The sequence below is a fragment of the Hemicordylus capensis genome, chromosome 1 (assembly GCF_027244095.1).
Source record: "Hemicordylus capensis ecotype Gifberg chromosome 1, rHemCap1.1.pri, whole genome shotgun sequence".
Classification (NCBI taxonomy): domain Eukaryota; kingdom Metazoa; phylum Chordata; class Lepidosauria; order Squamata; family Cordylidae; genus Hemicordylus; species Hemicordylus capensis.
Genome location: NC_069657.1, coordinates 45,248,906 through 45,264,913, shown reverse-complemented (window position 1 = coordinate 45,264,913; position 16,008 = coordinate 45,248,906). Strand labels below are relative to the sequence as shown.

The 16,008-nt window shown below is 43.9% G+C and overlaps 1 protein-coding gene and 1 long non-coding RNA gene across 47 annotated transcripts in view; one reads left to right on the top strand and one right to left on the bottom strand.

Moving 5' to 3' along the window:
* The window catches only part of NRXN3 (neurexin 3), a 1,829,497-nt gene that overhangs the window by 969,418 nt on the left and 844,071 nt on the right, over window positions 1–16,008 (top strand). The gene's annotated exons all lie outside the window — the stretch shown is intronic.
* LOC128323013 (uncharacterized) overlaps window positions 5,852–16,008 on the bottom strand; it is a 36,136-nt gene continuing 25,979 nt past the window's right edge. Inside the window, exons 2-4 of the long non-coding RNA XR_008306145.1 lie at window positions 9,502–9,809; window positions 6,939–7,052; window positions 5,852–6,503 (exon numbers count right to left, since the gene is read on the bottom strand). This is a non-coding gene — a long non-coding RNA (uncharacterized LOC128323013). The remainder of the gene's footprint in view (window positions 6,504–6,938; window positions 7,053–9,501; window positions 9,810–16,008) is intronic.

Sequence of the window (16,008 nt, the reverse complement as noted above, 5' to 3'; positions counted from 1 at the left end):
GACGCCTCTACTTAAAACGTATAGAAATGTCCACGTAACTCCAACCAAAATGGTGTCACTTAGCTATCCACACAACTGTATGGAATGGTTAGATTTAATTAAAGTGAGAGTGTGATTCCCACTTTGTGATTTTCTGCAAATCTATGACAGTAGATGAGGACAATAATAGCAAGTAGTCAACCTGAGTGTACCAAGCTCAGTATGTTCTCCTTTTCTTAAAACTCAAATATCACAGCATTCACTAAGAAGCAAATACAGAAACTGCTTTAGACTCAGTGTCCAAAGCTAGGGATTATTTCCCCATAAATAACCACAAAACTAATATCAAACAGCTCTTCTGCTTGATTTGATTCCCTTCAGGATGGTGCTGAGATCTGATCTGCTCCTACTTTCTCCTCTTCTTTTGAAGACTGCAGTTTCCTGAAATAATTAGCTTGCAGGTTTATCAACAGGCCTTAAAGCAGGCTGTCTCTGAAGTCCTCCTGAGGTGAGCCTTCTGCCTCAGGCTAAATCCTCCAGAGAAATCTGCCTTTCCACCTCTTATATGACAATCCATATCCAGCTTTCCACTCGCCTGGTGGGCATGCCCCAAAGTTCTTATGTTTCAGCAGTTATATCCACATAGAATAAGATTGCCAACTCTGACTGAAGCTAGGTTCTACGTTCCCTCCCTGGCATCTCCAAGATAGGGCTGAGAGAGTTTCCTGCCTGCAGCCTTGGAGAAGCTGCTGCCAGTCTGTGTAGACAATACTCAGCTAGATAGACCAATGGTCTGACTCAGTATATGGCAGCTTCCTATGTTCCTATCCCTGGATATTTTGTTTCCCAATATTTCCGCGCCCCCCCCCCCAATATATCTCACAATATCAAGTCATTAACATCTCCAGAATTGCTTTCAGTCGTCACCTGGATGCTGCTTTCTGGAGTGAATCAGGCTCCAGGCCAATCCTGGAAAATTGGCCACCCTCCCTAACACAGAAGAAATACGAACATAAGAACAGCCGTGCTGAATCAGGCCCAAGGCCCATCTAGTCCAGCATCCTGTTTCACACAGTGGCCCACCAGATGCCACTAGATGCTTACAGGCAGGAGTTGAGGGCATGCCCTCCCTCCTGCTGTTACCCCCCTGCAACTGGTACTCAGAGGCATCCTGCCTTTGAGGCTGGAGGTGGACTATAGCCCTCCAACTAGTAGCCATTGATAGACCTCTCCTCCAGGGAATACATTGTGTGCGTGTGATCTATATTGATATGGCCATAGATATCTTTTTGTCATATGACTCTGCCTGCCTAACACTATAATCTTAGAATGTAATAGCTCAATATGTGCTACCAATATTGCTCTATTAGGTGCTAGAACAAGAATGGTAGTCTACTAGCCACAAAGTGCATTTAGAGCCACCTCCTGGTGCATTGGGCAGCAGCGATATAGGAAGATGCTAAAGGCATAATCTCATCCCGCGCAGGAGGAGGCAATGGTAAATCCTTCCTGTAGTCTACCAAAGAAAACCACAGGGCTCTGTGGGCGCCAGGAGTCAGAATTGATTTGACAGCACACTTTACCTTTACCTTTACTTTGTGTTAAGGAAAAGTATGATGTACTTACCTTTGGAAAGCAAGTGAAAAAATAGGTAATACACTTGTTAAATAAGTACAATTGAAGACTGTAAACATAGTTGTTTTCTTGTTATATTTCTGCATTGCTGGAGTGCCATTCTTTTTATGTTTTTAAAACTTGTATTTGTTTCATTGGAATAATATTATTTTGCTTGAGAAAATAGATTGTACCAAAATTTTATGATTAGTTTTGTGCACTGTACATCATTTTCAGTAAATTAAACCTGAAAAAGAAGTGGGTTTGACTTCATTCCTTTTTCAGTTAGCTGGAAAAACCTAATCCATGTTGTTTAACCAGTCTCCCCTTGGCCATCACAGGATTTTCCTACTGCTAATGTTAGCCACAGGAGGGCTCCATTATTGTTCCCTCAAGGAAAAGAAAACACAGTCAGAGTTACAAAGAAAAACTTTAGTTTAAAATGCAAAACTGCAAGGTTGGCAGGGGAGAGGGAGAGAGATCAGGCAAAGATTGTTTTCTAGTTTATACCAAGATACAGCTGCATGAGAAATTTCATGCAAATCAGAGTTAATTTACTGCTCATTTTGCATCTGAAATAATGAAAGAAGTCCTAAGCAGAATATCTCTATATTGTAGCCCTGCTTCTCTGCTTAGCATACTAAGGGCATAGTCCACGAGTAATTTCTCCTGTGCAAGCTTCCCTGCAACAAATGAGATCTATGTGAGAACAGAAGATCCCATCTGCCAGTGAGCCGTGCTAGCCATGTCAAAGGTCATTCCCAACAAGAGGGTGCATGCCCTGACAACCTCAGGTCTTAGTAATGTCTGGTGTCTTTTTAATGAGAATTTAGTTAATTCTGTTTTGGACTTTTGGTCATGATCGTATCCTGAGACAGTGAGCAGGAGTGCCATTTCAGGCTTCAGCAGGAGCAGGTGTGGGAACTTCAGTGGAGAGAGGCAAGTTGTAGAGCTGGGTTCAGAAGCCTGCATTTGAATGTGTTCAAGATCAAATTTGTAAAAAGCAATGCATTATAAGACCATTTATGGTGATTACTTATTGTACCTCATAACAATAACCAGAAAGATGGGTGCTCAGGAAATGTCTGGTACAAAGGAGAAGGGGCTGTTTGTCCTGCCCTCTCTAAATAACACCTCTGTGTTGCACTGATTGAGTGTGAGCTGTAAGAAAAGGCATTGATGTAATACATTTTGAAACGTCTGCCTCAGCTTCCTGGGAAACTTCGTATTAAAATATAAGGCAAAATAGTAGATCCTCATTGTCCTCCCATCTCTGTAAACTCAGTCTCCTCCCCTGAATTATCCCATCAACTCATCCACAATTTTGAGAGCAAACCTAGTCTTCCCGTTTGATCATTTTAACTCGGGGTGCCCAGCCATGGGTCTCCAGATGATATTGGACTACAACTCCCATCATCCCCAGCCACAATGGCCAGAGGCCATGGGGTGATGGGAGTCCATTATAATTTGGGAACTCAAAATGATTAAAGTCACACCAATTGGCCCTGGTGTGCTTCCTTTCCCCCGCAATACTACTGCTGCTGCTTATTATTATTCTTCATTGTTATATAATAATATAATTATATAATAATAATAATAATTATTATTATTATTATTATTATTAATTCAACAAGAATTTTCTCAAAACAGTTTACATAGCAAAAACAGCACTTATGGGGGCCCCAGGCTGGATTGGGATCATCGGGGTGGGGGTAGGAGCTTCTAGCTTTAGCCCTACCACCACTGTGGTCTCAATCTGGATTAGCCCCTTGTGTGTGCTATGTTCCCTGTGGGGAAATTCCATGCCATTCTGGCACAGGAGGCAATCCAGAAAGCCCTCTTATATTACCTTCCACTGTGGTCCCATTCTGTATTGAAAACCCTCACATGTTATTTAGCCAAGCAAGCAAGCATACCATGACCAATTAAATGAGTAGATTCACAACTAGTTTGGCCCTAAAACTTAACCAGTTTCCAGTGGCAAATCTACATAGTTGTTTTCCTGCCAATAAATACATTTGGGGAGCTGATGTGGACAGAAATCACACAAAGCCAGTTTTTGTAAATGGATGTAAACATAAGTCAGGCTGGGTACATGTCAAAACCATTAAGATCTTTTTTTAAAAAATGAAAGGTTATTGTGTAGGACAGAAAGCTGGATGTCGAGACTGTTCTGGACACTGGGTATCACTGCATAGGGAGAAAGCTGGGTATGATTTACAGAGCAGGGCTGTTGCCTTCCAGCCTTGCTTGCAGGCTTCCTGAAGACATCTGGATGGATATTGGAAACAGGAATTTGTACAGGATAGAACTTTGGTCTGACCCAGCAGAATTGCTTACATTCATTCACAAGAATGTAGATCACCACTATGAAGTGACTGCAGAAGTCATTTCATGCTGAGAAATGAGTAGTGTGTATGTGCACTAGCAGCCCCAGGTTTAAACAAAATTCATCCCCCGACACACATGAGTGGAGGGATCGCCCCATCCTGATTGACATTTGCAGACTTTCGATTTTATTTTGCATGGTGCGCTCTAGTTTGTAAAACCAGCACAAGAAAACGATATGAGGAAAATGTCAGGCTAAATACTCTGGTGGCTTCTGAGTTTATCTGTCTCTCCCTCAACAACTTATGTTGGGGCAAGAAAATCTCAGGAGAGATTCTCAAGAAAGGATTCATGCACACTTGGCTAGGAGAGCAGAATTAGACTCCAGCTGTGTATGTGAGGAAGAACTGCCCTTTTTCTGAGAACATTAAATGACACAGGAAGAGAGATGCTGAGCTGCCTGGGAATAACTGGAAATTGCCAGTGGCTATATCTCCATTTGAGATGGTTGTTTTTGTTACGTTTCACTGAGCATTACATTAACTTCTCCAGTGCTTGGCCTAATGGTTAGACTTGGGAGTCAAGAATCTAGAGTAGAAAGTTTAGGGATTAGATCAGAGGGCTTGCAAGGCAAGGATTCCTCAGCACCATTCCAAAGATTTGCTCTTATCTGCTTGGAGTGGATTGTTGAGGGAGAGCCAACGGAGTGTGTAAGCTTGCTCTCCAGAACACAGGACATCACTGATGAAGTTGCTGTGAGATGGATGATTCTGTAAGGTGGAACTACATGTTGCAAGGCAAAGATAGGGTTCCCATGCTTGTCTCATAATGCTAATGTGGGCAGTGTAGAATCCAGAGGAGAGAGCTGTGGTATGCAAGGAAAAGACTGGGGAGTTGAATCAGGAGTATTAATGGTTTAATGAGACAGATATTATTTACAGAGAGGCAAGTGCAGACTGCCTTCAGTGCTGTCTCTGCTGGCTGTTTGTTAACTCCACCTCTACTCCAGGACTGGAATAAAAGTAACTAAAGCACCATTCAAAAGCTGGCCTGGATCAAGGAATGGATGAACCAAAAACACCACAGGCAGGAGGAGGCATCTGCAGGTGAGAAGCGGAAGGGCTATGGTCCACCATTTCTCCCACCCACTGATTCTCCCTAGCAATCCTTACCCCTGGCAGTTACTCCATAGGCCACCCCACCCCCCAAGCTGCTTTCAAGACCAGAGATGATGCCCAGAAAAGGTATGGGGTAAGCAGCTGCAAAGGAGAATAAGAAAGCAGGGAAAGGGTTAACCACCCTTGCCAGCCCACCATTTTTGTGCTGCAAATGTCCTGCCACACCCCACAATACCATTAACCAGTAAGCATATGCCTGCTAAGGAAAGTTATGGCCCTTCCCTACTTCTACTGGGAAAATCCAAGATCTCATATCTGAGTTAGGCATCCTCAGAAACTCAGCTTTTGTCCCCCTCCGAAAATCAAGCAGGATATGGATCCAGAAACCACGAGCAGAAGGAGAATAGCTGCTAGCACTTTCCCACAAATGCTTGGCTAAGCGTTTGCATAGGAGTTTATGCATGGAAGATAGAGCAGTTTCCATTATTTAGATTTGGACCAGCTTATTTCGATTTATTTTCAGGGTGGTGTGTGTGTGTCTGTGTGTGTCTGTGTGCGTGCGCACAGCACTCTAGCCCCACTTGGGAATCAGCCTTTCTCTAAGCAGAATACATCTTCCACATGTGGAAGGGTACCTTTGGATCCAGCCCTATATATTATACAAATAAGGTAAAGATAAGATAAATACATGAAATCTATTTAATATATGCAAACAGATTTAACTTGTTTGATTTATTCTCAGTGCACAGTGTAGGGTACATTGGCACAAGATTTATATATACATTTCTTTAAGTTTTTATTGTGGTACACAGAACATGCAATATTTGTTGTTAGGTTGGATTGTGATAATTGAGATAGAATTGAGATAGAACTCTTGCACCCTAGTCCAGAGGCTGCTTAAAGATGTGAAAGAGCCAATACTGTATGTGCATGAGTTGCACCATTCTTTTGAATGAGGGGTCCTGTAGGCACAGATATTGTTTTGCATGGGAAGATCGAGTACTTCCATTGAAATTATTGAAGGGACACACATACTAGTACGGTGTGCATATTAGAATATTGTGCATATTAGAATGCACTCAAAACTCTGGTTTGGACCGTGAGATAAAATATGTGATTTGACTATCAAATGCTGGTATATAGAGACTACCAAAGATGCTGAGGGAGATGAGAACATTCCAAATGGCAACCCTTTTGGTGGAGTCCCTCTTATAGTTTAGAAAGCTTGGTTTGCTCATTAGTGACATGAAAAAGCTTCTGTCCCTTTACAGCAGATAAGTAAGCTCTGCTACTGAAAACGTACCATTTTGACCCTAACCACTGGGCTTCTCATACCACCATGTGGCCACGGGACCCTTCCCATGCAATACTACCTGCATGAATAGCTCTAGAGTGGCACCAGTTGGGGGTCTCATTTCACAGACCTCCTGCATTGATTGTCAGTTTCCGTCCGAAGCTTCTCAGCTGCAACAGAAAGAAACAGGAATCAAAGAGGCAGCCTGGGACATTCTTCAGCTGTTTTCTACAGTTGCCAATCTAAATTCAAAGCTGGCTAGGTGTTAGGGGTTGGTCATGGCAAGATATCTTCAAGAGCTCCCCTGGCAGCTTCCCCACTATTAATGCATGGCATTTAGGATGAATGATTTTTTAAAGAAGCCATGCCTGGGAGCCTATCATAATCGGTCATGTCCCCATGTCCCAAAAGGACAGGCTAATCTATCCTGAGCGCCCTGCAGCTGTCACTGATTTGTGTTCGGCGAACTGGTGAGGGCTGGCGATGCTCGAATGCAGCTCGACTGCTTTATTTGCCATGCTATCTCCCCCCCCCTTGGATGAAGCCTTTTCCCTCTCCCCAGTCGCACTTAGACATGTGTTGCGTTCCTTTCTGTAGCCTTGTACCTGTTGTGCTGGAAGACCACGTCCTGCTGCTCTGCCGCTAACGGGGGCTTTTGCTTCAGTTGGAGTGCATTGGAGTGTGAAAGAGAGAGGCCACAGGAGGGCAATTCTGGCAACCTGCAGGCCACACAGACACTGACTGTCAGCACTTCCTAGTTAGTGCCAGTATATGAGCAGCCGTTTCCACCAAGCTATCTATATCCTACATTCTTCATCACGAGCCTGCACAGAGGAAAGTCGCACACTGTAGACAAGTTCATCCGCCTCGCACTTGTCTGGCTGCCTGTCACTAGCTAGCATTTTCCCTTGTCTGTATTTTCCCTGTGCTGTGATTGTCTTAACTTGGCTTGGCCAATTTGCAGACCCCCTGAAAGCTGCCACCGTGGAAGTCATACTTCTTTCCTTTCCTCTGGTTCGTTCTGCTCCATTTTTATCTTAGCGCCAGTTCCAATAGAGTTTCCCTGCAACTAGGCCTCTATGTGATTTTGTCTTCACAATTCACAGATGGCAAATCTGTTTTAAAGATGTGAGTAGTAAACCTGGGAGAAAGTGGCTGAAAAATCTAATCCTGGGCAATGCTGGGATGGACAAAGGTGAATGATCTGATGCAAACTGGCCAAATTCCAAAGTGCCGTGGCCCCAGGGTTAGACTCCCCCTACTACCAAAGGAGGGGTCCAAGGACCCAGAGGATGGGAAGACTGTCTGCAGGAACCATCCACAGAAAGTGCTCAGAATTCACTGCTATTCCAGAAATTCCCACAAGAGAAGAATGTTAGGAGTTGGTGTGAAGCCTCCCCTGCATGGCCCGAGGAAGTAACCCTGCCACCTCCTCTGACACAGAGTATTCCTTATCAAAATCCTTGGCCATGCAGAAGTGCACCTTTTTGCTACCATATCACATACCTGGCTGGCATACCCAGGGCCACCAGAGCCTGCACCTGAGGAACAGCATATGGTTCCTCTAAGCACCAACCCTTTTCCTAGCAGGGACAGAGCTGCAAGTGCTAAGCTGTCAGGATGACTACTTAAACTCTCAATTGCCTTCAGTTCATAGCTGTAACAATTTATTATTTCTTGTTTACACAGTCAGACGGGTGTTATTGACTGGTTTGTTTTATCCAGACAGCGAGTCCTTCCCAAGGACCTGGGATGGCTGAATTTTACTGTCAATTGTTATAGATATCGTCGCAGAATATAGGCTGTTCCCAGTAAAGCTGCTTTTTGTAATTGGCTGATGGTACAATTTATTATTATTATTGTTGTTGTTGTTGTTATTAATAACAACAACAACAACTTCATTTAAATTATTTATACACCACCCCTCAGTACACTACTGCTTGGGCCAGCTCAGTTTTCTTTTAACAGGTGCTCTGTATCTGCCCCAAATGAATCCAGATCCACAGTGAGCTGTCCATGGTCCTGTACCCCTGCCTAGATGCTTGCTGTGCATCCTCATCCCTCCCTGTAGGCCCCAGCCTGAAATGCTCAGACCCAATCCATTAATTGCATGCATTCACAATTGCCTCACATTTCAGCACCCTAATGGCGCAGCGGAGAAATAACTTGCCTAGGGAGCAAGAGCTTGCTGGTTCGAATCTTTGCTGGTATGTTTCCCAGACTATGGGAGACACCTATATCAGGCAGCAGCGATATAGGGAGATGCTGAAAGGGATCTTCTCATACTGCACGGGAGATGGCAATGGTAAACCTCTCCTGTATTCTACCAAAGACAGCCGCAGGGCTCTGTGGTGACCAGGAGTCGACACCGACTTGACAGCACAACTTCACTTTCATTTTAAAGGTGACAAGACCACCTTCTCTACCCTTTCATATGCAAACCTTGAGATGGCCTTTCTTGAAGTTTCAGGAAGAAGCAGACTTGCAGGTACACATTTCACACTGGAGCAGGGGCAGGATGTATATGATCTTCCCCATTCCAGTCCACAGTGCTTTTTAAAAATAATAATACAGAACTTAGAGTGAAACAGTGAGAAGGTGCAGTTTTGTTTGGAATGCAGAAGACTACATATATTCTGCCTGAAGATGCACAACAACTTCAAACATGTAGGACACATTATTATCCTCGTTTTCAGTACCTAAAGTAACAGTAGCAAGAAAATACCTTCTTCCTCAGGCTGGATGTTAAGCAAAATAATGATAATAATGGCTGACATGACAGGTGCCCCCCCCCAACATTAGGGATCTACCTGGGAGAGGTTTTTTAATCATTCCACTGCAGCCCAATTGCACTACACCATTGGGGCTGCCTTTCAGGTTGCACAGCAGCCCCAGTGGGTCCCCAGTGTCAATGGCAGGTTTCCTGTCATGTTGGCTGCTGCTGCTGCTAATAATAATTATTAATAATAAATTAATAAAGAAGTGGAGAAAAGGAAGGCACAATATGGCAGCTATTGTTTTCTCCCAGCTGCTTCAAGGGCAGTCGTGTGTGTGTGTGTGTGTGTGTGTGTGTGTGTGTGTGTGTGTGTGCACGCATGTTGAAATGAACTAGTTAGAGCCAGGATATGCATTACACCTACTTTCAGACTCAATATTGTTTCTGCTTACAGGCTATTTCTTGGCTGTAATTCCTGTCTTCTCTGCTCTCTCTCTGTGTGCACTCATGTAGGATCCAACACTTTCCAAGGGCATAAAGGTCTGTGTAATGATGGGAAGCAAAGGAAAAACCATGTGGTGTACCAAGACAGCTCTAGTTTTTCATGTATATTTCTCCATAGTCAGTCCTCTACGGAAGGGAAGGTTTACTCTCGAATCAGCCCTCAGTTCAGAGGTTGTTGTTTTGCAAAATGTTCAGCTTGCTGAAATATCATCTGGTACCAAATGTTGCAGTCACCAACTCTATGTCAGAAACCATTCTGCAGAATGACAAACAGTTCAAAACTCACAAATTAGGACAGAATCTCTTTGTGTACTTGTACAGTGATAAGCCTATCAGCAAGTATTATCAGAAGACAAAAATGTAGCACCAATACTGCGAGGAGATCTACACTATCTATAAATATGTACTATATGTGTAATTATACCATAAACTAATGCAGAAGTCTAATAATCCATATAGTCACATATGTATACAGGATTAGAAGAAGTCTGTATATCTTCAAAACTTGAAATGAATATCAGCTGTATGTACATAAAATAATGATTATGGTCTGTATAATGATCCGTATAAGAACCATCTCCTAAAAACTTTATACATCTATGATTCCATGGATCTTTAGAATTCTATATTATGTAGAGAAGTGCACAAACTGCAGTTCAAACTGTGGTTCGAACACTTCTGGGGAGATTGGGTAAGCAAAAGAAGAGCAGGTCCTTACCTGCTCTTCACTGCCCCATGCAGCTTCCTGCTGGGGTAGCACCCATCCCAATAATCCCTTGTGTAGTGCCAGCATGCAAATAGCATCTGCACATGTGCGGGCGCCATTTGTGTGGTCAGCAACACCATGCTTACAACCAGAACAATCTTGGTTAAATAGCTGAGCATCACCAGCGAGCCCTTTATACTCCTGCAAATTGTGTCATGGGATGCCTATAATTTCTGGGTAATCCTGGTTAAATTGCTGTGGTTAATAAGCATTTAACTGGGATCGCTAACCAGGACCCAATCCTGGCTAGCTGTCTCAGTTAAATGCAGGATAACAGCAGCAATTTAACTGGAATTACCTGAAAATTACAGGTTCTCACAACACACTCCATGGAAGCATGCAGGGCTCACCTATCATAATTAATTCTTTAAGCATGATTGTTCTGGTTGCAGGAACATGACATTTGTTGTATTATTGTTATAAATGACTGATTTAGATTCACTTGCGCGATTGATCTTCTTTTTTGTAGCTTGGTACTGTGTTATTCTTGTAGGTTTATCTGCCCCCTTTTTTAGGTTGAGCTATCAACCAGTAATTCAGAAATTACTGACTGTTTATCTCAATCTAGATACAAAGAGCTTAGCACCTGCATATAAGACATGAGGTAGACAGGAACATCTAGTTGCAATACGGTAATGTTGTCCTCTGCAGACTCTCAGAACTGCTTCACACATTTTGCAGACACAAACCCATTATTTCTGCCACATGTGGCAATGTGACAAGCATATGCACCTTGGTACTGTATATGTACTTGTCTAATATATGCACTTAGACTCATGGTTGTTGCATGCATGTATTACATATTTGCCTGTGCATATATCAGGATTGTGCTTTCTGGTGGATGGCATTCACAGAAAGCAGGTGATCAGTCAGCATGGCGTTTGGATAAAAAAAAATAGGGGTGTGCTGAACCTGTTCCAGTCAAACCAGGTTCAGTTTGAACCAGCTCAGTTCAACCAGCTTGAACTCTAACCAAACCAGCCTTAAAAAAAGTGTGCAGTCTGAGTTTGAACCAAACTGAGCCTGGTCCGATACAGACTGGTTCAACCCAGTTCAGGGGGCTATCCAGTGAGGATCCCTTTTAAAGGATTCTAAGGGCAACTGGGGAGCAGTGAGAGGGCACCTGGCCAGCTGTGGTGTATCAGTGGCTTCCTCTAAACCCCGATGTCCTTGCTCCTGCCGCACCACTGCTGGTAAGGTGCTCTCTCACTGCCCCCCATGCCCACCCCCTTAGAATCATTTAAAGGGGATTCTCACCACCACAATCCCTTTTACAAGCATATCCCCTTAAACTGGGTCGAACCAGTTCGACTGGACTGCTGGCTGGTTTGATTGAAATGGTTCGTGGACTGGCAGTCCGGTTTGAATTTGGTTCAAATTAATTTGGTTGATATTCAAACCAAACTGCCAAAACGAGTTCCGTACACATCCCTAGAAAACAACAGAGACAGGGGGTGTGCTTTCTCAATAGCAACTCTTAGTCAACAAGCTCTATGCCTGTTTCCGGAGATCGCAAACCAAAAGTGACTTTAGCAGGTCAGGTGCACTTGGTCAAGGGGTTAATCTCCCTAGCTTGATTTCTTTTTCCTCCTGTGCATTATTTACCCTGCGTGGGGAAGCTGCAGGAGATTTAATGGAAGAGAGAGATTAGCAGTCTTGTCAGGAAGGCAGCAGATGGCCCAGGGCTGCAGCCCAGTCTGTAGAGAGATGCTCCCTGGGATTCCAGTGCTGATTTTTGTTTGTTGCTGCTGTTATATATCTGTATGTTTGCAGAGAGATAATTGCACCCAATGATGGAGTTTGCTCGCCCCATCTTTTCAATCCTGTAGTGTGACTGCTGCTCTATTTTCTACTTGGCTGGGCTTTACTGCAGACCTGTCGAGCCATAGCTCACTCTGATTGATTTTTTCTTTTCTTCTTTAAGAAAAGAGATTGCCAAAAGCTGGCGTTATGGCAATGCAGCCAAAATACATAATTACGATAAAGCAGGAGGGAGGGGAAGGCAGAAAGGGAACATCCCTCTGGGCAGAACAGGCTGCCCATACTGCATTTCCCTCTGCTCTGCTGTACCATTCCTGCATTCTGTGCCTCTTGAAAGTGAAGAGTTCTCCCAGACGGTGGCTTTGCACACTCCTGGTTTGACACCAGCATTATGGGAAGTGTATCAGTGATCAGAAGGTTCCTTTCTATAACACCTCCACGTGGACAGAGAGAAACCAGCCCTTGGGTTATGCAGCCCAATGATAGCTCCATCCTCGGCCTCGTCAACCATGTGGTCTGACAATTGTTGCTTGCATAACTGGAAGAATTATAAATCTTATTGTCAACTTCACATCTAAACAGTTCCAGGATTACTTCGAAAAGTGTGCTTGACTTGAAACCCAGCCACCCCATGCCTGGTGTCAGAGCATACCCGGCAGGGATAGGAAACCAATTATTGAAGATCAGGATCCCAGTTACACGAGACAGGGAGCCACACTTTAATTCTAGCCTGACAGCAGTTTGCTATCTGTGTGTGCTGGACAAGGCAATGCACTGACTCATGATGCTGATGACATTTGCAAACAATGAGCTGCTAATAGGTATTTTGTAATATTTGCTTCTCTTGTGAGTTGGGCACCCTTCCTCTGAAACTCTTTCTCTGTTCAAGACATGTATTCAGTGCTGGATTTAGGCCAAAGCTAAGTAAGCTACAGCTTAGGGATTCACATTATGAGGGTTCTCTGAGTACCAAAACATGACTAGACATCAGGTTTAATATAATTGGTTGAAAAATAAGGGAGAAAGGGGAGAAGACTTGAAAACCAATTATTGTTTTGCTAAGATAAAAGTATATTTATATGGCTGTGCAATTATTTATCATATTGAGTTTCTACAACTGTGCAGAAATGACTGTAAGTTATATTGAAATTATTCCAGGGCCCAGTTTAGACCAACCTCTACAATCACAATTACAGGCAGCTCTTTAGACAACACAGTGACATGGGTGTGGGGTTGGTTTGGTGATACGTTGGGGTGGGACTTCAGGCCTGTTTAGTAATGTGACAGGGGCCTTTTTAGCTTGGCATAGTTTAGGGACCCAGCATGTTGTAATCCACATGGCAAAAATTGAGCTAATAGCCCACTTTTGTGCCTATGTGGTTGCAAGCATGCTCAATATTTAATTACTTTAACCCCATACTATATTTTTATAAGATACTGGCTCATATGATGCACAGTTTCAAGGGGGATGGAAGACGTCAGGAGACCTGGAAGCAGCCGTACTGTGGGAGAGAACTGGCAGTAGTGCTGCCAGTGTTACCGTATTCCTTGCCATTCCAGTGAATGAGAAAACCTATGATCACACCGGAAGCGCTACCACCAGTTCTCTACAGTGGCACCACTGCTACCGAGTCTGGTGCCATGCTCTTTTGCCCTCCTTGGAACTGCACATCTGGCTGAGGTGGCATTTTCAGCCCCTCTGAATTTCTGTAATAGTTTGTCCTAACCTTGATCTTATCCATCTAAAAGAAACCAAAGGCAAAGTAAGCTTGCAAAAATTTGAATTAATCCATCAACCTGAACCTTTATAAACTAAATGGTTGCCCACATCTTCCACAATGCTATGTGGATGGAAGAAGGGCTCCACCCTGGCAGAGCAGCTGGATAGGAGCCCTGCTCTGTAGCTCAGCACTGGCAGTGGTAGGGGGAGAAAAGATTTTCACTGGTAGTGAAAATGGGTTTTGCAGGGAAGGGAGAGTAGCAAAAATTGCTTCCCTCTCCACTGTGCTGGGCTGTGGAGGAATGCTTCAATGCAGCTAGACTCCAGGTGTTCTATGAGGATGGAGCTGCTCTTCGACCCTCATACTGCTATGGAAGATATGGGCCATTGTTCTTCTGTGGATTACACTGCTTCATCCTTCCCCTTCCCTAGGTAGTAGAAGTTCTGGATAGCCTTTACAAAAGTCCGTTTCTTTTAGTTCATGGAGACTCCCTCCCAGAAACCTGCTGAAAAGCTATAATATTGGTCCAGCAGTCTCCCAGATGCCAAGGAGCCCGGGAAATGTAGTCTTCCATAGGGCGTTTGACATCCTTTGATTGGACATCAGACCCTCTGGGCACTACATGTCTCGGGGCTCCTGGCTTCAGGCATTTTAGTGACATGGATAGTAGAAGAGTTGCAGCAGTGTATGTTTTCAACTCCTCTCCTGATCTAATTTGCCCCTCTCCCAATAGCTGCTTTTTGAACAAGAAAAAGACACTACAAGTTCCAGTCACAGAACTCCCACCTTACATCTAGTCTTGTTCTCACAGAAGAGGTAAACTTGTACCTGGGCTTCAGACTGCAAGTGGAGATTCCCATGATTAAATCTTTCTCTGTGCAGAAAAAACTCACCCATGTCAAAAACTAAATGTCAAGGGGAAGGATTCTCCTCTGGATTTCCCCTTATGCTAATTCTCTGTGTACAGGGGCTTTTTTTGTTTGTTTGGAGGAACAATGAATCATCTGAACCCTCAGTTGTTGTCTGCTGCAATCCCAGCCAGTCACAGGTTTACCAGTTCAGTGAGTACCAGGCTAGACTGTTGATGGCCAATCATCTTTCATTTTACCCGTGTTCATTAAAAGACTTCCCATAGCTCACCTCACCAAAGCAAAGAGCTCTCTGGAGAAGAAGCAACAGCCAAAGATGTGACTGGCTCAGTGATCTCATTCAAGAGATCCTAACTAGGAGCAGGTAATAAGGCAATGGGGGATAGGTCTGCCTTTATTGACTCTTAGATTGGGTTAGGACTTAAAAGCTCCGTGGAAATTGTGAGTTGATTAGTTTATTACAGAAAGGAATGGAAGAGAGAGAAAGAGTTGAAGAGCAGAAAGGGGGCATTTAAAATATTGCATCTTTCTATTTCAGGAGGTATAAATCTCTCAACTCAGAAAGGGATGTTGTGTGTGCATGAGGAAGGGAGGGAGAGCATTAACGCTAATGCATCACAGTGGACAGGTCATTCCGCTGAACGCAGCTCAGCTCCTGAGCGTTTGGAGATTAGAAGCGGCAATAATTTCTGGCTGCCCTGCTTTATGTTAATGTGGCAGCTTGCGGTTATATATTTCTGCTGAGAGGGCCACTTTGAGGTTTAATTCTAACTGCAGCAGAAGCATCAAGGGCCCCTTGTATTGGCAGCTGCCTATTGCTGGCTTAGACGGGCAATGAAACAAAGCACCGACTGGCTGTTGTTCTGTGTAGGAATCTTCTTATGTTGGCTTAAAGCAGGATGCAATGGGGAGGTCTTAAGATGGAAGGCTTGTGGGCATCCTTAAATAACATTCCTGTCCCAGGACATAAGCATTGCCTTGCTGCATCACATTGAGTTCGGTACTCTGTTTCCAGAAGCAGCCAGCCAGATGCTGTTGGAAGCTAACAAGCAGGACTCTATTCTGGCAGTAGCTATCAGCTCTTGTTTGTCCTCAGCATGTGGTTCTCAAAGGCATCCTCTCCCTGAACATGACCCTTATCTATCACAGTTAATAGCTATACAATCTAGCATCTCTTTCATATCAGCAGATGGACACAGCTATTCACGGTCTGTCCTGGATTCCCTCATCTGTATTAACATTTGCACTCAGAATGGGAGCTGTATTTCACCTAGTTTCTTCCTATCCCTCTGGCTCAGATAATATTCAAAATCTGCCTGTTTGGAACTTGCAAAGGTC